Source organism: Piliocolobus tephrosceles, chromosome 1 (genome assembly GCF_002776525.5).
Source record: "Piliocolobus tephrosceles isolate RC106 chromosome 1, ASM277652v3, whole genome shotgun sequence".
Classification (NCBI taxonomy): Eukaryota; Metazoa; Chordata; class Mammalia; order Primates; family Cercopithecidae; genus Piliocolobus; species Piliocolobus tephrosceles.
This window is the reverse complement of record NC_045434.1, coordinates 81,298,020-81,323,378: the sequence shown is the minus strand read 5'-3', so window position 1 is coordinate 81,323,378 and position 25,359 is coordinate 81,298,020. Positions and strand designations below refer to the sequence as shown.

The window sequence follows — 25,359 nt, the reverse complement described above, 5'->3', positions numbered from 1 at the left end:
GGGCAACCATCACATAAAATAACATAGAACAGTACCCACTACAGACAAGACTCGTGGCTTCTGGAAAGGGGATGTGTATAATGAAGCTCTTATGGCTTAGATAAGATCTGCTCCAGATCCTAAACCTCCATTTGCTCCAGTTCCCACATCTGCTCCAGCCCCTTCCAGATAAGCCAGGGTGCAAAGGCTCTGGAGACTGGGTCAAGGTGCAGTGTCCAGGCCACCTGGGCCAGGCTTGGGCTCTAGGGGTCACTTGTCCTCAGGCTGCAGAGCACTTTTCTATTTTGTTTTATTGTGGCAAAATAAATATAACATAAAATTTACCATTTTAAGTGTTTAGTTCTGTTGCATTAATTACACTCACATTGTTGTGCAACCATCACCATCATCCATCTCCAGAACTTTTTCAACTTCTCAAACTAAAACTCTATACCCACTAAACAATAATTCCTCATTTCCCCATTCTCCCAGCCGTTGGTAACCTGGTAACCTTTTGCTTTCTATCTCTATGAATTTTACTACAATGGATAGGATACCATGTAAATGGAATAGCACTCTATAATATAATTCAACTCTACCTGTCTATCTCCCTCTCTAAGCTGGGAGGTTCTTGACATTGGAGACTTTTTTATTCACCTTTGGAATTCTCAATACCTCTCCTAGTGTCTGGCATAAGATAGGTGTCCAATAAATATTCCATAAATGAGTGAATGCAATTATCATGGTCTAAATGGTTTTGTAGATGACTTTAAACAAGTCTTCCCCAGATGATAAGCAACATGTAGACAGGGACCATGCCTACCTTTCATTTATTTACTTTAGAGCACTTATTACTCAGCAGGCACAATAAACTGAACACAATCATTGTCTATAAGGAGCTTGAAATCTAACACAGATGCACAGAAGTCGCCTATTACCTTGATAAGAACAGCAACAGAGGGGAGCAAATGTCTGTGGATGCACCCAGCACAAGGCTCTGGATAGAGTGTGTGTTCAATGGAAGTACTTTTTCCCTAAATTTGCTCACTTCCTGTAATGACATTGTTTTATTTTTATTTTTTTTTAATTAACAACAATTGTACCCATTTGTGGGATACATATGTTGTTTTGATACATATAATGTATGGTGATCAGATCAGGTAATTAGTATAAATATTATCTCAAATATTTATCATTTCTTTGTGTTAGGAACATTCATTATCAATGGAGGTATTTTTAGCTGAACTGAATTAGATGACAAGCTAGTTAGGAAGCTTTGAGCTTCCCACTTTCAAGCTATGTGACTTTAGGCAAGCCACTTAATTTCTCTTTGCCCTGCAGATGTGTAGCAGTTATGACCTAAAAACCAGGTATAGGCCAGCTTCGCCTGTGTGGACTGGACTCAGCAAATCAGCAAGTCATGTTTTTGCCTAAGAAGTAACAGAGTGGATAACTGGACATGATGGCACATGCCTGTGGTCCCAGCTATTTGGGAGGCTGAGCCCCAAGGATAGCTTGAGCCTAGGAGGTGGAGGTTGAGATCTCAGTGAGCTGAGATCACGCCACTGCACTCCAGCCTGGGCAACAGAATGAGACTCTGTCTCAAAAAAAAAAAAAAAAAAAAAATTAAAAAAAAAAGAAGTAACATAGCCAATCTGGGGATGGGAATCGGGGAGAACTTCTAGCCACAGAACTGACCATTTCAGAGAGTCCTCAGGCCAGGGAAACAGAGTAATGGGATGCAGCTTCCTGCTTGCATTTCCCACTGATCTAAATATCATCTTCCCACCAATGAAAATTAAGTGATTTTCCTGTTATTAGCACCACTAAACAGGCACAGTAAACAGATCACAATAAGCCTTTGTTAGAAACTCCCCATTTAGTTCTGGGCCCTGGCTCCTTCCACACCTGGAGATGTATCATCTATTTTCACAGTACTGCTTAAGAAGCAGGTATCTGTCAGGGGAATCGTCCTACTCAGAACCTGTGGAACTTGAGTAGGAGAGCTTCCTGGTGCATGCCAAATGCCCACATCCTCCCAAATTCAGCTGTCAAAACTAGATCCCCAGTTCTGCCCTCTGCCCTTCTAAAGCATAGGTAGTCAATAGACAGGGCTGAGCATGATAAATCTGTGATGCCATTATTTTTTTTCTGATTTGCTAATTCCAATAGGAAAGTTAAAGTCCTGAGCTTTCCCGTCAGATGTGAAATATATTCCTGCTCTTCCATCAGCCATGAGCGGGTGTACCATTTTTCATTACTGTTTCAGGCATCCTGCAGAAAAGCTAAGGCTACTAAGTTGAACCCTACAGCTAACAAGTGCACAACTCACAAGACTGATGTCAAATCTAATATTACAGTCCGAATATTACTGCCGTGATTTCCCTTCCTTTTTCTACCTCTTAGGCACTGACTTCAATATGTCCGAGAGTGCCCTCTCTGCTCATTGAGCTCTGCTCTCTTGACTTTTACTCCTCTAAGCTCGAACAGAATCTCAGCTTTTAAAAGCTGTGAGGTGCTTAATTATTCCATTTTTCTCAGTTCATGTAAAGGATGCCTAAAACAGTTACAAAGATCTGTCTGTGCACATATATGTATGCACACACACACATATACACATACACACACACCATACGCACACATATATACACACACATACATACACACACACACACATACACGCACACGGAATGAAGAAGCTTTCACATCAGGACAAAAAAAAGTCCTGGCTATGTCATCTGAATGAGCATCAGATGTCAATATGACCCTACCACAGCAACAGCCACTCTTTATGTGTTCCACAAAAGCAGTTTATAAATAGCAGCTATTAATAATCTATGTTGATTGCTTGCTGGTATCAGACCTTGTGCAAGCACTTGCCTTGCACTCTTTTTTAACTCTCACACTCCACAACATGGGTATTATCATCCCTATTTTACCAATGAGAAAACGATAACTCAGACAGATCAGGTACCAATGTCATACAATAAATAGCAGAGTTAGCTAGCAGTCATGCCCAAATCTATCTGCCTCTAAAGCCTGACTTCTAAACCTCCCTCCCTGTACCCCAGAGGTGGAGGCCTTGGGATGGCTGGCTTCCTGGAGAGAGGTAAAAGGAACCTGACAGCTTAAGCCTCTGAGAATAAAAATGGGCTGTTTTACAGTACAGTATCTGAAACCTATAAAACCACAAGTCCTCCAGTTGGAATCATTCTCCAATTTTTGTGTCTTGGTGTTTAGGGAAGGAGCAGTTGCCAAGATAGCTGGGCCTGATCAGTCTGTGGTCTCTCTTTATCATGTAAATGGGCCTCCAAGAAACTCATCTCTTCAGTGAGACCAAGCTCTTCTCAGCTGCCAGTTGTAAGACTCAGAGGTACATAGAGAAGTTGGATAACTTTCCCAAAGACACATAGCTAGTAAACAGTGGGGTTAGGATTCAAACCCAGGGAGTCCCACTCAAGAGCTTGTTCTCAAACTTTGCACTTCACAAAGGAGCCAATGCAGAATATAAATGACTTCCCAGTACTGAGAGAATGGTGGCTGAAATAGAGCAGAAATTTTACAGAGAACCTAATCATTCAACCACAGCTAGAAGAACAGGTAGAATTTAGATATGTGAAGCAGTGCAGGGTGTCAATGTGCATGTTGTTTTCATTGATCACTGAACAGATCTGCTTAGCAAGAGTGAATAATAAGTGAAACTGGAAATATAATTAGAAAGGTAGATCAGGTAGCCTTGAACACTAACCTGGATTAAATAAAAACAAGTTCAAGAGAAGCTTAGATCTACCTTTTCCAACTGCCTCCCACATCATGTTTCTATATATGTAACTTTAGGGGTGGGAGCTGTTTCTGAGGCAAGAACCCTATAAGTCTTACAGGAAAAAGTAATGTATAAATGAAGCCCCAGAAGTCCCACCAGGCTCTGGACACAGAGGTCAGAAATATAACCAGGACCTATCTCTTGGGAAGGGGGGTGGGGTGGGGAAGAAGGACCAAAGGCATTAGCTATGATTTGAATGTGTGTCCCCAAAAAGCACATGTTAGGAACTTAATCCCAAATGCAATAGTGTTGGAAGATGAGACCTGGGGGGGGGGGGCGGTGTTTAGGTCACAAGGGCTCCTCCTTCATGAATAGATTAATGCCGATTATAAAAAGGGCTTGAGGCCGCAAGTTTGGTCACTTGCCTTCTCTTGACCTTCCACCTTCTGCCATATGATAATACAGCAAGAAGGCCCTCACAAGATGCTGGTGCTATGCTCTGGGACTTCCCAGCCCCCAGAACTGTGAGATAATACATTTCTGTTCTTTATAAATTACCCAGTCTCAAGTATTCTGATATAGCAGCACAAACAAACTAAGATAACATGGAAAAAGGAGACTCTTTGGCACACATACACATACATGCTCAGGTTAAGATGGAGAGCAGTTACACAAAAAAGGGAGGAAGTTATAGAGATAAAACAACCCAAAGGAACCAATAAGCCAAAAATCTATCATACGGTCATGTAGTGGAATCTGGGCTTTGATCATTCATTCACTTATTCAACAAATATTTATTCATGGTCTACTTTATGCAAAGGACAGCACTGGCATTTAAAAGTGGATATCAGCCAGGTCCAATGGCTCACACCTGTAATCTCAGCACTGTGGGATGCCAAGGTGGGTGGATCATGAGGTCAGGAGTTTGAGACCAGCCTGGCCAACATAGTGAAACCCCGTATCTACTAAAATTACAAATATTAGCCAGGCCTGGTGGCTAATGCCTGTAATCCCAGCTACTTGGGAGGCTGAGGCAGGAGAATCACTTGAACTCAGAGGCAGAGGTTGCAGTGAGCCAAGATTGTGCCACTGCACTCCAGCCTGGGTGACAGAGTGAGACTCTGTCTCAAAAAAAAAAAAAAAAAAAAAAGTGGATATCCTCATGAACTGGTAACTCTCAAACCTCCAAGCAAAACAGTAAGATTCCACTGGTAAGTCTCCTCTTTAGAGGAGCTGGAAAACCCCCTGCATGCCCTGGGCTCCACTTTTCCTTTCTCAATCCCATGCTGCAAGTAAGCTACTGAGTGACCCAAAGAGCACTCAAAGAAGTGCTCTCACTAAGTCAAAGAAGTCCTTTCCCTGGGGCTGGGGAGTTGTGTGTATATTTTGGATTACAAATCTTTTCTTCTCATCAAAAGTTGAGTGTGGACAGAAATATCACATTAAGCTGTAGAGCAGCCATCAGAGATAAAGGTGTCCCAATGTCAACAATTCATGCAAAAAGCAGCCCCAGCCAAAACCCCTAGTAGTCAGCTTTGAAAAGAGGCTGCAGGCTGCAGCTCACCCAGAACAAAATCAGTTTTGCCTGCGCATAGAAAAGTGCATGATTTACCTTCATTTAGCCCCATATTCCCTCTCATCTGAGAAGACTAAACCATTATTTTGATTCAGAATGTAGACTTATTATAAAAATGATGCTGTGTGTTTCTATTATGTGTTAAATCTTCAAAGTGCCTCACATTCATGGTGAGGACAGGAAGTGAGCATGGAGACATTGGGAATTCAACAGTTTTTTGTGGCAGGGTCTGGGAATAGCAACGTGGTGCATTTCTATGCCTGTGAATCACTCAGCTGCCTTACTATCCAGGCAGAGGTCAGGCAAAAGCAGATCCAAACTTATGAAGTTTCAACTCATGCATTGCAGGTTTTCTTAACAGCAATAACAGTGCTTGCTTAGCCACTTTGATCTCCAGAGCTCATATTCCTCAATCCATTCTCGCAGGGATCTGGGAAGTGGATAGATGTCATGATTCTCAGTAAAATGGCTCCCAAAAAAAGGGGGGGGGGGGGCCAGGCAGAAGGTAGTGGCTTGGACCACGGCTTAATGCTAATCACCTCCAGACTTAAGAACAGAAACTTTGAAGGCCAGCCTTTACGCCCACAGCAGGTTCCAAAGCCTAAGAAGCTGGCCCTTACTATCCAAAGTCTTTTTTTAACTACTAGAATCAGCACCATCAAGTCGGAGCTAAGAAATAAGTAAGTGTTGCCTAGTGCTGCCAGCAAAATGTAAAGAGTGCAAAAATCCAGCTAATTACTCAGGACATGTTGGCAGACATCTCTGCTTGTCAGATGCCTGGTTGTCTGAATGGTTACTTACATCTGAATTAATTTACACTGTGGGAATTTAAGTGTTTGTTTTTTGTTTTGTTTTTTAAGTAGTGGCAAAGATCCTACCAGAAACTATGCTGTTTCCAAAAACGTCCTCTTCCTCCTTGACTTATTCGTGGGCATAGGACACTCTGCCATTGGGCCATGACTCTTGTGCTTGGGAAGATCCTAAATGGGAATTCTTACCCAGACATCATCAGTGAAGCCCCTGCCATCCTCCTTGCTCCATGACCTGAGCCCACTCCACAGACCTCACACTCCTGTTGTATGCATGTCTGAGGCAAAGGCCCTAAGAAAATCCAGACAGCCTTTAAAGTATGAAAGAAAGATATTGAGAGAAAATTTTAAAAATTATTTATACATTCTGAATTTTTTCATTCATTCAACAAATATTCAGTGCGATGACACCGTGTGTTAGGATTGTCCTATTAGGTCTTGCAGGCACAGATATCCAAATATGTGTCGAAAGATGGTTGATGTCATCTCTACCCACAAGAGGCTAACAGGTCAAGGGAGGGAACAACTATGGGGATGGGGTGGAAACACAACAGAATATAGCAAATATCTAGGAATGGGGTGAGATGGGAGTTGACATTTAGATACTGTAACTAAAATGGCAAAAACTAGAAATGCATTTCCATGACTGGTCTCACCTTGTAATTAATTCTTCATTAGTTTTTAGGTTCTTTTGTTTGCTTGTTTTGTTTTTTTTATTGAGACAGGGTCTCATGCTGTCACCCAGGCATACAATGGTGCGATCACTGCTCACTATGGCCTTGACCTCCTGGTTCAAGCAATCCTCCCGCCTTGACCTCCTGAGTAGCTGGGACTACAGGCTCACACCACCATGCCCGGGTATTTTTTTAAAATTTTTTTTGTAGAGATGCAGTGTAAGCCACTATGCCCAGCCTGTGATCAATCCTTAATGACAACACGCACATACACACACCACACAGATCTTAAATTTTTCAATAAAAAGTAGCCCAGGCTCTTCTAGGTTAGAAATACCTCTTTCAGGTAAACATGCACTCATTTTCCAAGGTCGAATTCTCTATCTGATGTGCTTTCCCTTCCCAAAGGAGCTCTGGCCAGATACCCGCTGCCTTCCCAAGAGGATACCTGGGTGCAGGTGGCAACTTTCTACCTTGATGGCATCAAGCATGAATTCTGTGGTCCACACACTGTCCCTGGCTTCTACTGGGTTGCTTCTGGTCTCATCTGGACACTGATATCCTACTGCAGGGTCCAGCTAATCTGTCTTGGTGTCTTGATGTTCTGGGATGCTGTGTTGACCCCAAAAGCTGCAGTTCTGAAGTCCTGGGTCTCTGGTTCCCCTCCTGAACCCTGACTCTTCACTATTGCCTGCTCCTTCAGCACACCTGCATTCTCACTCAGGCCTGTGTAAATTCTGAATCCCAAAGGCAGAGCGCATGGGTATGGGCAACCAGGCACATGACCCAAAGTTTCAGCACTGCCCTGCTGCTTCCACATGATTTTCAATTGCTAGGGCTGTTGCAACAAACTACCACTAACTGGGTGGCTCCAAACAACAGAACTTTATTCTCCCTCCCATTGTTTTGGAGGATGGAAGTCTAAAACCAAGGTGTAGCAGGGCCATGCTCCCCTCCAAGTCTTTAGAAGAGAATCTTTCCTCACCTCTTCCAATGTCTAGCAGCTTTCCAGTTTCCTCGGCCTGTGGCAGCATCACTCCAATCTCTGCCTCCATCTGCCCATGCCCTTATTTTCTGAGTCTCTGGGTGTCCTCTTCTCTTCTTATAAGGACACCAGTCATTGGATTTAGGGCCTACCCTGAATCCAGGATGATTTTATCTCAAGATTCTTAACTAATTACATCTGCAAAGACCCTATTTCCAAATAAGGTTACATTCTGAGGCTCTGAATGAACACAAACTTGGGGGACACTGTTCAACCTACTATACACATCATGCTGAGACAACGGTCCTGCCAAATCCAGACTTTCTCTAAGGCTCAGAGTCTCCCAGGGAAGCAAAATACTGGCCTGATATGGTTTGGCTGTGTCCCCACCCAAATCTCATCTTGAATTTCCACAAGTTGTGGGAAGGTCCCAGCAGGAGGTCATTGAATCATGGGGGCACATCTTTCCCATGCTGTTCTCACTATAGTGAATAAGTCTCATTGAACTGATGGTTTTTAAAAGGGAAGTTTCTCTTGACAAGCTTTGTTCTCTTATCTGCCACCACGTGTGACATGCCTTTCACCTTCTACCATGACTGTGAGGCCTCCCCAGCCACATGGAACCATAGGTCTATTAAAACTCTTTATTTTGTAAATTGCCCAGTCTGGGGTATCTCTTTATCAGCAGCATGAAAACGGGCTAATACATGGCCCTAAAGTTCCCAAAGTCCCCAGATCATCTGGTTGTTACCAGGTCCCTTTTTCAAGGTTCAGATCTCATGGGAAGAACCAGATCATTGACATGAAAATTTCCCTCTCTGTCCCATTGGTTTCTGCAGTACTAAGGGAAGGAAGTCTTTCCTTTTTGCTCCATGATGTCCTGAGTTCTCTCTTCACTCACAGCTGTTGCCACGTAGGGGGAAATGTGTGTCTCTAGAAAGGCCTTTTCTCTTTCAACAAAGTCTGGCTTTCAAGATTAATGCTGCTTATGGATTTTTAAAAATCTAATCTAGTTTGGAGTTTAAAGCTAAACCATGACCCCTGTGCTATCTACATCCTCCTTTGAGCCACAGATTCATGTGTATGTGCAGGAACTGGAGACTTTTAAGAATGAATGGGCTGGGTGCGGTGGCTCATTTAGGTTTGTAATCTCAGCACTTTGAAAGGCCAAAATGGGAGGATCACTAGAGCCCAGGAGTTCAAAACCAGCCTGGGTAACATAGTGAGACCCCCATCTCTACAAAAAAAAAAAAAAAAAAAAGTTTTAAAATCATCTAGGCGTGGTGATGTGCCTGTAGTCCTAGCTACTTGGGAGGTTGAGGCAGGAGGACCGCTTGAGCCCAGGAGTTCAAGACTGCAGTGACCCATGATTGCACCACTGCAATCCAGCCTGGGCAATAGAGCAGAGCTCTGTCTCCAAAATAAAAAAAAATAAGAAGAAGAATAAAAAAACTGTGCTTTGGTTTAATATCACCAGTATATTACTGGGCATATGTAGGATATACCTCTGGAAGCACACATGTGGTCCCTTGAAGAGACTATGTCCTATGCATCTTTAGCCACGACATCAGCACAGTGCCTGGTGGCAGATGCTCATTAAGTGTGTTGAGTGACTGGGGAGTATGGAGGGCTTTGTGGTAGAGGAGACGTTAAGACAGGCCTCGAAAAATGAGTGAGTAGGATTTTGATCTAGGGAAACAGGCAAGGAAGGCATTATGAACAAAGGGCAAGTGCAAAGGCGTGGAAGCATGAACAAGAATGACATCTCAGGAATGGTAAGGAAAAGTAAGTTGCAGCAAACCCTGAAGGACTTGAGTGATGTGCTGCAGAGCTGGGGTTTCAATGGGAGGGAAATGGAGAGAGGTGATGCAGGTTGAAAACTGAATGCTCTTCAAGAGCATTCCTAAATATGTCCCTTGGTCCTATCCTTATAGACTTAATGCTGGCCCAACCCACTATGGCATTGCTGATATTCTCATTTTCTTATCTTACACTAAGTCTGGAGAAAACACTAGTCAGCTAGGCCACAAACTGGAATATTCCGAAGAAACAAATTATTTCACAACCAAGAAATGCTTCATTTTTCCAAAATGGTCAATGCAAATCAATATGCTGAATCATGCAGCCAGAAAAAAAATATCAAATGATAAATGCATTTCTGCATCAAATTCAAGTTTTGTCATCCTGATGACTGCAAGTGTGAATATTTTTACCAGTCTTTGCTCCATGACAAAAAGAATCAGCTTCCCAAAAAGGAAGGATTTACATCAGCACTTTTTCTCTGTCTTTTAATGAAATATTGTCTACTCTGGCATAAAGGGTTTGTGATAGAACTGGTTATTTATTTTTCTAGTCCCCAAACAAAACTTAAATCCAGTTTGTTCAAAATCAAGAAGTGCCTTGCTATCTTAAATACTGCCAGGCATAATATTGTCTCTAAGTCTCCCATTATTCTAAGGATATTCAAGGACAAATTAGACCTGGAATGTTTATGGGGACTGTACACTTCTCTATGCAACAGAAACTTGAAAATTTCTCTTTTCAAGTTTGTTCTGTGTATTGTAACTTTCTTTTAAAGAGCAGAATTGAACAAAAATCAAGCTGAGATTTATAATAAGTAGCTTTTAAAACATGAATAATAATAGTGTCAGCAATAATGATGTGCAAAAATATCCTTTTTAAAAGTTGTCCACTAAATTCTCAAAGAACTATGCTGTCAGTGAAATTATTTCCAAAGAAAGGGCTATAAGTGAGGCTAATGCAGTGGTGAGTGAGTTGCAGAACTTAGCTATGCTAATCTGGAAGATACGGCAGGAAGAGGGGTATGGACAGAACACCACATACATTGGAGCAGGGACTGGTCTAACATCAATTCATGTCTTGCTTATTCTTGTATTACAAAGTCTTTCAAATTCAGCCCTTCTTATCCTTATCCATTGCCACCGCCTGAAATCCAAGTTCCATTACATTAAAAGTAGGCCATTGCAATTACCTCCTATTTCACGGATTTTTAGCCAGCAAATATAACAAAATTGGCTGAAGAACTCTTCCACATACAGACTCCATAGGCTCTGCAACAGACCTACTAAATCAGAGTCTCCAATGGTAGGGGCCCCAGCATTGTTAGTTTAAAATGTTCTGCAGGTAAGTCTGAAGTGCATCTCTGATTAGGTATCACTAAACCAAACAACTTGGTATCTAAACTCACCCTCCACCATAGCTTACCATCCTCTTGTTATCTTCCCTAAACTATCTATTTGATGATGTCCAAAATCATCAGAAATTTGTAATAATGAACAGAAGAGTTGATAGGTGTCTCTTACCCACTGACCCCCATATGCAATTCAGATTTTATCCCTCACTCTCACATAGTTTGGCCAAACTGGTCCACTCTGGTTGATATTTCCCCCATTGAGCTGTGACTCAGGACATTCCCTCACCCGGCATGGCTCCCTTCCAAATGCACATTCACAAACTGCTCCCTAATACACACTCCCAGTCCTTCGAAACTCACTTCAAGTCCTGCCTCCAGAAAGCTTTCTGTGGTCACTCACGACTCTGTCCATTGCCACTGATGTTCTCTCCATCCTGTGAATTCTTACAGCACTTTGCATGTGCCTGGGGATAAGTACATAACATGAAGGAGGAGGAAATATCTAAGAGCACAGACTCAAGTGGACCCAGAATAACTTCTTTAAAATGTAATGTTTTTACAAACAGACATGAATGTTGTATCTCCATAATCCATTTATGGAGTCTACTAATGCTCCAGGAAGATGGTCCATGTATATTCTGAAGCTTCTATAAACCCCCGGCACATGCTATGTGCCCCAGCAACACATCTGCTCAAGCAACATGGCCGAATACCATGGAGGGAAAGGACTCAACAAAGAAGTCTGAAATAATGAATAGATAAGTGAATCAACAAAGTCAAATGGTTTTTCCCCTCTATTATTAAGTGCAATTTAGATACATGGCAGCTCTAAATCTCCAAACTTATAGACCTGACCATCTTAGTATTCAGAAAAACAAAGTCGTCCAGATGGCAGGTCTCAGCCTCTTTAGAAGGCACTTGGAATACCTTCTGATTCCTGAATATGCCACTTGGAGTCCCCCACCCTGATTTCAACAGGCTTCTCAAAATATTTCTTCCAGACTCACACCCCTTCTTTCCAAGAGGAATTTGGGTGAAAAAAGTGTCTTCCATTTCATTACATGTACACATAAGAAGGAAATTCTGTGGTGATTGATCCAGGTGTATTGCACGCAGGCTACCTCCCCAGGCACTTCAAGATCCATCACCATTATTTTAGATTAAAAATTAGCTGATAGCTACATCAGGGAGGGAAAAAAAAAGAACATGTTCTGTTCTTTTCTATCTTTATATAACATACTTGTCATGCACCAACCCTACAAAAGAAAAGCCCAGCCCAGCCACATCTGTCTCTGCACATAATAAGAAAATGTTTACCTCTAAAATTCTGTTCATACACCAACACACTTTAAGGTCTGGCCATTTGTGACTACTTATAGATTATAAATAGCAGTTAAAAGAAATAAATAGACCCAGGAAGAGCTGGAGGAGGCACAAAGAAAGGATGAAGGGAACCCCAGGCCCTCAGCAAGTCAAAGCCAAACAGCTGAATTGTATGTAAACATTATGAAAGAAAATGCAAAGGTTGTCAGGAAGAAGCAGCAGCTTCCCCAGCCCTCCCCACACCCTCTCTGTCCAATTTTTGTTATCATGATTCTTTCCCTATTTTGTGCATGTCCACCCCCATCACCTGTACAGATAAATGCTTAACATCACAACCTCGCGCACACCCAGTCTGATTCCAGAGATGTGAAAAGGCATCCAGGATGTGCAGCTGCAGCTACCTACTCTCCAGGCTTCCCAGAGTCCTCCTTATCCCACTGTAATTTAGATATGAAGAGTCTGTCTCTCAAAGTCTAGGTTTATAAGTGATTTAAATGTTATCCCCAAAGATCCTTGGCGAAGAAGATGAGCTAAATATTACCTTAACAAATCATCTTCCGAGAAAAGAAAAATGATGCCTGTCACCTTTAAAAAGCCAACCAATCAATAACAAAATAATGAGCTCATAAAAATGACAATTCTTTTTTTTCTCCCATAATGCCAACTATATGCAATAGCACTGTTTTCAAAAGAAGCACAATTTACTCCTCTTAAAGGGAGCCCATGAGGAAGTATCCACTATGCTTTGGGCTCTTCATATTGTATTCTCAAGAGCACGGAGCAATTTGTTATGTGTCTGATTATTATTTGCACCACTCAATTAGTCAATACATACAATCAGATTAATTAGGAGGTAGTAGAAACCTGTGAAAAAGAAACAGGAAAGGAAAAGGTTTTCAAAAGGGTAGAAGGAAGTAAAAGAACTGATTAGGAATCACTAAGCAATTATTTCCAGTCCTTTCCTCCAATGATGCCTTTTTTACTTCAAGAAATGTTAGGGTTCTGGTTAAAGATGGAAGACAACACACTCAGCCTTCAATCTCTTCAAAAAAACCATCAAAACCACAAAAAGACTTGGGTAAAGCCTAAATCCCCAGAACAAAGTGAAAAGGACAAAGACAAAAGCAACATGGTGTGAAAGGCAAATAAAATTTCAGGGAAAAATTAAGCTTGGAAGCCAAGTCACAAAAAACAAACAAACAAAACAATTGCGTTTTCTTTTGTTCCTAAACTGATAGCCACAGATAGAGGCCATATGTCTCCACCAGGGGCCTCCCTCACCCTGACAATGTAAATTAACAACTTGTCCTCATGGTATGGGACAAGAGGAGACTAGAGATTGTCCCCACCTACCCCAAGATGAATGCATATTTGACTGCTTTCTCTACTCCATGTTTATCTTATGTAAAGTGCAGATTCATTAAGCACAAGGTGAATACATAACTAACTGTTCTCTCTCTACCCCTCCTTTTTTTTTTTTTTTTTTTTTTTTTTGAGGCAGAGTCTCGCTCTGTCATCAGGCTGTGGCTACTGCAACCTCTGACTCCCTGGTTCAAGTGATTCTCCTGCCTCAGTCTCCCAAGTAGCTGGGATTATAGGCATGCGCTACCATGCCCAGCTAATTTTTGTATTTTTAGTAGAGACAGGGTTCACCATGTTAGCCAGGATAGTCGCGATCTCCTGACCTCATGATTCACACACCTTGGGCTCCCAAAGTGCTGGGATTACAGGCGTGAGCCACCGCACCTGGCCTATCCCTCCTTTCATGTGTAACATATGGATTCACAAGAAGGCGACCTCCTTTTTTGGCTTTGTTCTTTCCCCTCTTGCCCACTTTTCCCCTTCAAATATTGAAGCCCTCCAAATCCTCTTCAGAAAAAGTACAGGCTACAGATCCTACCGTGGCTTATGTCTCCTTTTTCCAGGCATGTCTTCAACCTCGGCAAAATAAACCTCTACATTGATGGAGGCCTGTGTCAGATACTTTTTGGTTTACAATGATAATGGAAACTGGAAAGCAGATGGATGAGTGGCTGGATCACTGACTTAGAAGGCTGAATCCTAAACCAGCCCAGGTACCTTTAGAAGTAGGGATGAAAGTGGGGTCCAAATATAAGGGGTCTGACTCAAATCTATTTAAGATACAGTTAGATACCTCCCAGCCCATCATTCCCTCAGCACTTGGCTGAAGACTAGATGTTTACTCTCTTATTGGGGTAAAATGTCAGGATTCTAGGTGCAGCTGAGGGTAGAGATAGCATATTAAAAACATGAGCAAGGAATCTGTTGAAGATTTACAGACTGATTTTGAGACACTCCTCCACAACACCCACCCCAGGCTTATGTTTACTCTGTCTTAGTCAGTTTGTGTTGATAGAAAGGAATACCTGAGGCTGGGTATAAAGAAAAAAAAAGGGGGGGTCTTATTTGACTCACAATTCTGCTGGCTGGAAGACTGGACATCTGGTGAGAGCCTCACGCTGCTTCCAATCATGGCAAATGGCAAAAGGGAGCTGGTCTGTGCAGAGCTCATGTGGCCAGAGAGGAAGGAAGAGAGAGTGGGGGAAAGGTGCCAGGCTCTTTTTAACAACCAGCTCTCTCAGGAACTAACACAGCAATAACTCACTCATTACCGTGAGGACAACACCAATCCCTACCTGAGGGATCCACCCTCATGACCCAAACATCTCCCATTAGACTCCACCTCCAGCACTGGTGATCAAATTTCAGCATCAGGTTTGTAGGGGTCAAATATCTAAACCGTAGTACACTCAGTTCCTAGACATTGTCAGCCAGACTTTTACCCTCTAGATGGAACACTGGAAGAGCCTTCCTTGCAGAATCAGATCCCAATATAAATGACCTAGAGATATTGACATAAAGAGATTTGTCAAAGAAGTTCTTCAGCCAGACCAGCCTAGTAAAGCCCGCATTTGACAAGTCACACCCAACACGCTCAGAGTTTCCAATGGACTCCATGGAGACACCACTCAAATACAAAGGGCATAGACTCATTGGGGCATTTGAGGAAAACCTTTACAATGAAAGACAGAGGCCAAAATAAATAAGCAGAGAACAGCAACTTGGAGGAAACAGAGCTTACGAAAATATAAAAAGGAGCCTCAAAAATGGCGTTGACAAGATGAATATCCCAAGGGCAAGAAGTTAAAATGGAAGAAATCACTCAGAAAAAGAGCCAAAGGCAGAGATGGAAAATAAAGAAAAAAAAATAGGAAAACAAAAACATGATCAATTCAGGAGGTCCAATATCTGAACAAAAAATTTCAATGGAGTTGTTGTCTACTCTCTACATGAAAAAGAAGAAATCGACAAAGAAATAATTGAGATATCCCAGGATGGAAAACATGTTTCCAGATTGAAAGGGCCCTCTGAACTCTCACCACAACAGATGAAAATACAAAAATACTCTGTGAAACTTTAGACAATTGAAGAGAAAATCTTACAAGCTTTCAGAAAGAGGAGAAAGAGAGAGAAGGGAGTTTCAACAAAAGTATAACGAATCAGAAAAGACACTGAATTTCTTAGCAGCAACATTGGAAACTAGAAGGTAATGAGGCAGAGAAAGTGTTTTCTAATCCAAAATTTTATACAGTCAAACTGTAATCAAGTGTGTAGGCAGAATAAAGACATTTTTAGATATGCAAGATCTCAAAACACTTCTCATGCAACCTTTATCAGGGAGATACTAGGTACTAGTACCTCCACCAAATAATAGTACCAGTCGCCAAAATGAGACTCACTAAGAAAGAGAAAGATAATGGATACGGGACACGGGGCATCAAAAACAAGGGAGCAAAGGGAATTTCTAGGATAATGGTGAAAGAAACCCTTAAGATGGCAGCTGTGCAATAGAGTATAACTAGCCCAGCCTGGATCAAGTCAGAAGGTTCCGGAATCATCAAGAAGATGAAATTGTCGGAAATACCTAATGCGTTTAAGTACTGAAGACAGATTTATATCTTGGGAGCAAGTTAGGGGAACAAATTAGTAGTAAGCACAAAGAGAGCTAATCACCAAACAGAAAAGGCAAATGTTTTACTTTTTATTTTACCAGTTGGAATAGCTTTTTGTTGTCATCATTGTTGTTGTTTTTATTTTTTAAATTTTTATTTCAATAGTTTTGGGGGAAGAGGTGGTATTTGGGTGCATAGAAAAGTTCTTTAGTGGTGATTTCTGAGACTTTGGTCCACCCTTCATCCAAGCAGTGTACACTGTACCCAATATGCAGTCTTTTATCCTTCACCTCCCTGCCACCCTTCCCTGTAAGCTTCTGCTTATAAGTGAGAACATAGGATGTTTGGTTTTCCATTCCTGAGTTACTTCACTTAGAATAATAGTCTCCAACTCCATCCAGGTTGCTTTGAATGCCATTATTTTGTTCCTTTTTATGGCTAAGTAGTATTTCATGGCATATGTATTTCATATGCATACACCACATTTTCTTTATCCATTTGTTGGTTGATGGGTATTTAGGCTGGTTCCACATTTTTACAATTGTGAATTATGCTGCTATAAACCTGCACGTGCAAGTGTCTTTTTCATATAATGACTTATTTTCCTCTGTGTAGATATCTAGTAGTGGGATTGCTGGATCAAACAATAGTTCTATAATACTTTTAGCTCTTTAAAAAATCTCCATACTGTTTTCCATAGTGGTTGTACTAGTTTACATTCCCACCAGCAGTATAAAAGTGTTCTTCTTTTACCACTTCCATGCCAATATCTGTTGTTGTGTTTTTTTTAATCATGGCCATTCTTGCAGCAGTAAGGTGGTTTTGCATTATAATTTTGATTTGCATTTCCCTGATAATTAGAGATGCTGAGCATTTTTTCATGTTGGGCATTAGTATATATATATATATTTTTTTTATAATTGTCTATTCGTGTCCTTTGCCCACTTTTTGATGGCATTAATTGGTTTTTTCTTGCTGATTTGTTTGAGTTCCTTGTAGATTCTGGATATTAGTCCTTTCTCAGACGCACTGTTTGTGAATATTTTCTCCCACTCTGTGAGTTGTCTATTTACTCTGTTGATTATTTCTTTTGCTGTGCAGCAACTTTCTAGTTTAATTAGGTCACATCTATTTATCTTTGTTTTCATTGCATTTGCTTTTGGGTTCATAAAGTCCTTGCCTAAGCCAATGTCTAGAAGAGTTTTTCCAGTATTGTCATATAGAATTTTTGTGACTTTGGGTATTATATTTAAGTCTCTATCCATCTTAAGATGACTTTTGTGTAAGGTAAGAAATGAGGATACAGTTTCATTCTTCTACATGTGGCTTGCCAATTATCCCAGCACCATTTGTTGAATAGGGTGTACTTTGTCCCACTTTATGTTTTTGTTTGTTTTGTTGAAGATCAGTTGGCTATATTTGGCTTTATTTCTGGGTTCTCTTTTCTATTCCATTGGTCTACATGCCCACTTTTACACCAGTACCATGTTGTTTCAGTAACAATAGCTTTGTAGGATAGTTTGAAGTCAGGTAATGTGTGATGCCTCTAGATTTGTTTTTGGGTTTTGTGGGGTTTATTTGCTTGGTTACTTATTCTTGCTTTCACTATGTGGGCTCTAGAAAAGGCAAATATTACCTTCAGAAAAAACAAAAGGCTCTACAGGAAAGAAATAGTAATCATAGTATACTAAATGGCTCAGTTGTGAATAGCACCTACATAGGTCATAAGAATGCAAACACTGAATGTTAAACCACATGTGAAAGTGAAGTGTATAAAGAAAACTGAAACCCCCTCTTCCTTAATGGGAAATAAGTAGATTATTCCTACTATAAAAAAAAGTCAAGAAAGAGTAAGATAAGGATGTTATTTAGAGATATGTAGGTAAATTCCAAAAAAGTATAAGTACTTCTGAAGGGCAGGAAATGGAGGGCAAAGTTGGGAATGGCCATCAAGCTCTTCACTTTTACTATTTGACTCTTTAAACTATGTAGATATATAACTTTTTTTTAAAGAAACTATTTTTAAAGTAAAAAGAAAGTTTATGGATATCCCCATGTATATTGACTGTCTTTTGGCTGAGAAAGAACATGATAAAAGCCACACTTTAAAATATATTTGAACTTCCTTACTCAGAGAAGCATTTATATACATTAGAAAAATAGTAGATTCACGTAAGTACAAAACACATAATTGATTCATTCCTAAGCAGTGCTCAGTACGTGTATGGATTTCCTCTCCGAAATATATGGATTTCCTTATAAGGTTTAGTAATTAAGAGACTTAACCTACCTAAGCCTCAGTTTACCATAAATGTTACCAAGAATGGATGCAGTTGTTCATCTGCTCTTTGGATGCTGTAAGATCCATATCTTTTTAAAGTTCCCTTTTATATGTACTAGCTTGAGTAGGTATCTAATTGTTGCACCCAAACATGCCCTGAGAAAAATAGTGAAGATATATACACTACTCAAAGTTGCCCAGTTGGCAAGTGATAGAGACATGATTTGAAACTAGTACAAAGGCTATTCTACTTTGCTACACATTTATAGATCTTCATAATTTTTCTTCAGTGACTTTTTTTTCCCACAAAAAGCACTTTTTATTTGAGACAAAGAGAAGTCTTACTGAAAGGATTACATTTCCAAGCAGTCAAAACTCAACTGTTAGTGGCACTATTTTGGCCAGGTAGATTCTGCTTCTCTTTGGTCAGAAAAGGGTATTCAGGTTGTACTTTCCCCAGCTGGGCAAAAAGAAGGGCAAAGCAAAGCTACTCTATTTACAGGGCTCTTCAGATCCAACATCAAGATAGACACCCCCTCGCTGGCCACTCTACAGGTTGCTGTCCCACTGCTGAGTGAAACAGGCCATACTATCTTTGCAAGGAAATCAAAATGAGGCAGGAAACACAGTATAGGTCACTTGGGGACAAGCAGGCATCCACAGCTTCAAAATTCCTCATGGAAGGGGTAATCCTTGTGGGAGGCACAGCCCACCAAGGCACAGATGCTCCCATTTCTGTTGCAGCTGAATAAGGTGGTCTTATCCTGGCTGTTCAGTTTAAAGTCGAAGACCTTAAAGTTCTCAGCAATGTTTTCTGGTGTCACAGACTTGGGGATCACCACCAAGTTCCTCTACGTGGGGAACCAGATCAGAACCTGGGCTGTAGTTTTATTATGCTTGGCTGTGATTGCCTTGATCCTGGGATCCTCCAGGAGGGAAGGATCTGCAGGCTTGGCCCAGGGCCTGTCAGGAGAGCTGAGGGGGCTATAGGCGGTCACCATGATGCCTTTGGACTGACAGTACTGGATTAACTTCTCCTGAGTGAGGTACAGGTGGCACTCAGTTTGGTTAACCGCCTCCTTACACTTTAAGTCAGGCTTGTTTAAGATCCTCTCAATCTGGAGATGGTTGAAGTTGAAGATGCCAATAGCTTTCACAAGCCCTTCATCTACTAGCTCTTCCATGCCCGCCCATGTGTCCAGAATGTTGGTGTCACTGGGAACCACATTACCTGACTCATCTAATGGGAAAATTCCTTCCCAGACTTGAAGCTTGTTGGCCAACGAATATGGTAGAGGTCCAGGTAGCCCAGTTTCAGGTCAACGAGCATCTTCTGGCAGGCTCCTTCACCAGGCCCTTCTCATGGTATGCTTGCCACAGCTTGTTGACCATGAAGAGCTCCTCACGTTTCACTACCTGCTCCCTGAGCTTCTCCTGAATGGCCACTCCCACCTCATTCTTATTCTGGTACACGTGGGCACAGTCGATGTGGCAGTACCCAATGTCAATGGCCACCTTCACAGCCTCAGTTACCTGGCCCAGAGGAGACTTCCAGGTACCTAGCCCCAGGATGGCCATCTTGGTGCTGTTGTTGAGCATGAAGTGGCTGGCCGTGGCTGCTGCGCTCTCTAGACCTCCGCCCAGAACCATGCACCTCAGTGACTCTTTAGGTAACTTAATAATATTAAAATAGTTATGTCTTTAAGAATGCCTGGTCTAATCAACAATGAAATATTTACTGTGACAGTGGAGCCACTTAATAGATTTGGATTTGCAAAGCCAGTAAGTGGGAGGTTGCTTATTTTCTAATAGGTACCTGACGTGAAGCAGTGGGTGCTTTTATTATGGCCACAGGGACCTACCTGATTTTCCCAACTATGGATAGGTAGAGAGTCTGAGGTAGCATATAGTCTAGTCTACATGCGTTTTATATATAAATATACTATTAAAATGTCAAAAATAAACTATATATTTTCTAATTAGAACATATAAAAAAATGGACTCATATGTGTAATCCCAACACCTTGGGAGGCTGAGGTGGGAGGATCCTTGAGCCCAGGAGTTCAAGACCAGCGTGGGCAACACTGTGAGACCCTGTCTATATAAATATATAGTGCTTTTTTAAAAATAAACATATGAAAGAGGGAAATACCATTTACAAAAAAAAAAAAAAAGTAAGGAACTATAAACATCTACATGCAAGTGATTTACCTTCCTGGTTAATAAGACCTCACTTGTAGCTACCTCTCCTTTACCTTTTTATCACACATTTCCTACCCTGGGAAAAGGTAGGGAGACTACTCCCTTCACAAAGGAAACATGGAAAAAAGACAAACAGCTCCCTAAGAATTAGTTCCTCATGCTTGAGTTCCGATATGGGGTGTTACATTTTCACACAAAAAGCCCTGCTGAATTCCTCACAAATTAACTCTGGGTTAATTTGCTGAACTACTATTACCTAGTTCCACTTAATCTCATTCTAGTTTTCCTTATTCTGCCTTAGAAAAGGACTTTTCCTGGACTCTCTCATACTGATAAGCTAAATGTCAATAACTTCCAGCCTTATGAAGATCTCCGAGCACACTGCCTAAATTCCAGCTTAGAGTTCCACAGCAAAGGCAGGGGCTGAGCTCAGCTTTTCCTCTATGCCTAGTCAGACCCATTTTCAGCCATCTCCAAAAAAAGGCTGTACCTTGCAGCTTGTGTTTTAATTACCCACTTCCTATATACTCTCTTCCTAAAGGAAGATTGAATGAAAATAGAGAATAGAAAAGCAATAAAGAAAATCAACAAAACCAAAAGTTGGTTCTTTGAAAAGATCAACAAAATTAACAAATCTTTGATGAGACTGACTAAAAAATCAAGAGAAAAGACTCAAGTTACTAAAATACAAAACGATGCTCGGAACATTACTACTGATATTACAGAAATAAAGAGCATTACAAAACAGTATTATGAACAATTGTATGTCAACAATTTTGATTATTGATTCAATCTACTTAATAGCTATAGGTCTAGTAAAATTTTCCATTTCTTTATTAGTCAGTTTCGGTAGATTATGTGTTTCTAGGAATTGCTCATTTCATCCAGGTTATTCAATGTGTTGCACTCCAGTCTAGGCAACAGGGCCAGACCCTGTCTCAAAAACAACAACTACAACAAAAACTAACTTAGAAATAAACTTAACCAAGGAAGCAAAAGACTTGTACACTGAAAACTATGAAACATTGCTGGAAGATAAAATAAATGAAAAGACATCCTTTGTTCATGGATTGGCAGACTTAACATTGTTAAGATGACAAGACTACCCAAAGTAATCTACAGCTTCAATACAATCGCTATTAAAATCCCAACAGCATTTTTGGGGGCAGAAATATTAAAAAAAACAACAACAACAAACCTATCTTAAAATTCATCAAGGGATCAATCTCCAATAATCTTCTAACAGGATTGCTGTACAGATTCAATTAGATCAGGGGTTTAGTGAATTCTTTTTTTTTTTTTTTTCTTCCTTAAGATGGAGTTTCACTCTGTCACCCAGGCTGAAGTGCAACAGCATGATCTCAGCTCACTGCAACCTCCACCTCCCAGATTCAAGAGATTATCATCCCTCAACCTCCCGAATAGCTGGAACTACAGGTGTGCACCACCTTGCCCAGCTAAGTTTTGTATTTTCAGTAGAGACAGGGTTTCACCATGTTGATTAGGCTGGTCTCAAACTCCTGACCTCAGGTGATTCACCCGTCTCTACCTCCCAAAGTGCTGGGATTACAGGCATGCGCCACCACACTGGGCTGTGAATTCTTATAATTGTATGTTGCCTTGGCATCCATTTTAAATATAAGTTGGACTTCCTCATGCCAGAAGTAGAGTTTAGTTGCCTTTGACACAATTTCTAGTTCTCCACCTCCTCCTAGTTCTGCAGTGTGGTTGATCCAGATGTCTGCCTTATACAACAAGCTCCTGGTGACCACCTGCCTATAAGACAACTAGATGCAACCTATTTGACTTGCCCAGCTGACCCCCACATCTTGCATTGTCTGTGCAGATATGCTGCAGTGACCACCTCTCAGTCACAGCATGGCCTCATGGAACTCATGCTTGCTTGCTTTAAACCCACCAGTTAGAACTCCCTGTGGAAAACCTGCTTGGGCAATCCCCTGGACACCAAAAAGGGCTTTGGCCCTCAGGTCCTCTCTCACCCTCTCTCTTTTGCTTTCTACCCTCTGGTTGCCCCTGCAGTTCCCAGTCAGTGCCCCTCTTCCTGTCAGACCTGCTTGGGGTTTTTTTGTTGGTTTGTTTTTGAGATGGAGTCTCACTCTGTCGTCCAGGCTGGAATGTAGTGGTGCGATCTCGTCTCACTACAACTTCCGCCTCCTAGGTTCAAGCGATTCTCATGCCTCAGCCTCCCAAGTAGCTGGGATTACAGGTGCCCAGCACCATGCCCGGCTAATTTTTTGTATTTTTAGCAGAGACAGGGTTTCATCATGTTGGCCAGGCTGGTCTTGAACTCCTGACCTCAAGTGAACCATCCACCTCAGCCTCCCAAAGTGCTAGGATTACAGGCGTGAGCCACCAGGCCTGTCCCCTGCTGGTTTTATGATACCCTCTTCTCTCTGCAATCTTTAAGTAATTAAAAAACTGCTTCTGTTATTTTATGTGTCTTGCTATGCCACCTCCTCTGTGTCTCACCTGGCTGCCATACCTGATCCTAGCTCTCCTCAGGGCAGGGCTCTTCTAGAGAGTGAAAATCTTGCATTAGGGCCACTCTGAAAAGAGAGACCTCAAAACCCAATGAGAAGAAAACACAACAAGGGGTTTTGGGGGAATTTGATGGGTTAACCCAAAGTTTACAGAGAAGTGCAAGGGACCAAAAATAGCCAAGATACACTCAAAGGAAAATAAGACAAGAGGCCTTGCCCTATCAAGTACCAAGAATTATTAAAAAGCTCTAGTAATTAAGATAGTGGAGGCACAGAGGTATACTGAACAATGAAATAGAATAGGTTCCAGAAACAGACCCATATGTATATGTGCATTTATGACAAAGCTGCCGTTGCTCACAGTGTGGAAATTCATCGTGCTGAGTACTGAGTATTCACACAGGAAAAAGAGAAAAAGAAAAAGAAATATGATCCTATTTCTGTTGGATCTATCCTATTGAAAACAAACATCAATTCCACGTAGACTGTAGGCCTAAATGTGAAAGGCAAAACTACAAAACTTTTAGAAGATAATATAGGCAATGTGATTATAACATTCAGTAAGAAAGATTGCATACAAAGTTGTTGTATAAATAGTTTATACAAAAAATATAAACTATAAAGGAAATGTTTGATAAGTTTGGCTAAGCTAAATTAGAACATATGTTCACCAAAAGAAACTGTTAGAGAATTTAAAAAGCCATTAAAAATGGAGAAGCTTTTGAGAAGTGTCTGTTCATATCCTTTGCCCACTTTTTGATGGGGTTGTTTTCTTCTTGTAAATCTGATTGAGTTCTTTATAAGTTCTGGATATTAGCCCTTTGTCAGATGAGTAGATTGCAAAATTTTTCTCCCATTCTGTAGGTTACCTGTTCACTCTGATGGTAGTTTCTTTTGCTGTGCAGAAGCTCTTTAGTTTAATTAGATCCCATTTGTCAATTTTGGCTTTTGTCGTCGTTGCTTTTGGTGTTTTAGACATGAAGTCCTTGCCCATGCCTATGTCCTGAATGGTATTACCTAGGTTTTCTTCTAGGGTTTCTCAAAAGAAGACATTCATATAGCCAACAGACACATGAAAAAATGCTCATCATCACTCGCCATCAGAGAAATGCAAATCAAAACCACAATGAGATACCATCTCACACCAGTTAGAATGGCAATCATTAAAAAATCAGGAAACAACAGGTGCTGGAGAGGATGTGGAGAAATAGGAACACTTTCACACTGTTGGTGGGACTGTGAACTAGTTCAAACATTGTGGAAAACAGTGTGGCGATTCCTCAAGGATCTAGAACTAGAAATACCATTTGACCCAGCCATCCCATTACTGGGGATATACCCAAAGGATTATAAGTCATGCTGCTATAAAGACACATGCACACGTATGTTTACTGCGGCACTATTCACAATAGCAAAGACTTGGAATCAACCCAAATGTCCATCAGTGACAGACTGGATTAAGAAAATGTGGCACATATACACCATGGAATACTATGCAGCCATAAAAAAGGATGAGTTTGTGTCCTTTGTAGGGACATGGATGCAGCTGGAAACTATCATTCTCAGCAAACTATCGCAAGAACAGAAAACCAAACACCGCATGTTCTCACTCATAGGTGGGAATTGAACATGAGATCACTTGGACACAGGAAGGGGAACATCACACACCGGGTCCTATTGTGGGGAAGGGGTAGGGGGAAGGGATAGCATTAGGAGATATACCTAATATAAATGACGAGTTAATGGGTGCAGCACACCAACATGCACATGTATACATAACAAACCTGCACGTTGTGCACATGTACCCTAGAACTTAAAGTATAATTTAAAAAATGGAGAAGCTATTTGTTGCAGTATACAAATGTGGTAGTATCTAAAATACACAAAAAAGTCATATAAATCTATAAGGAAAAGAAGTCTTAACAGAAAAAGATAAGTACAACCACAAAAAAGAACAAGATCATGTCCTTTGTGGCAACACGGACGCAGCTGGAGGCCATTATCCTAAGCAAATTAACACAGGAACAGAAAACCGAATACCACATGTTCTCACTTATAAGTAGGAGCTAAACATTGGGTACACAGGGACACAAAGTTGGCAACAACAGACACTGGGGACTGCTAGAGGTGGGAGGGGG

General features: G+C 41.1%; 1 protein-coding gene and 1 pseudogene across 2 annotated transcripts in view; both read right to left on the bottom strand.

The window, feature by feature from the left end:
* CNIH3 (cornichon family AMPA receptor auxiliary protein 3) overlaps positions 1-25,359 on the bottom strand; it is a 300,156-nt gene that overhangs the window by 200,564 nt on the left and 74,233 nt on the right. The gene's annotated exons all lie outside the window — the stretch shown is intronic.
* On the bottom strand, positions 19,184-20,168 carry LOC111537016 (annotated as a pseudogene).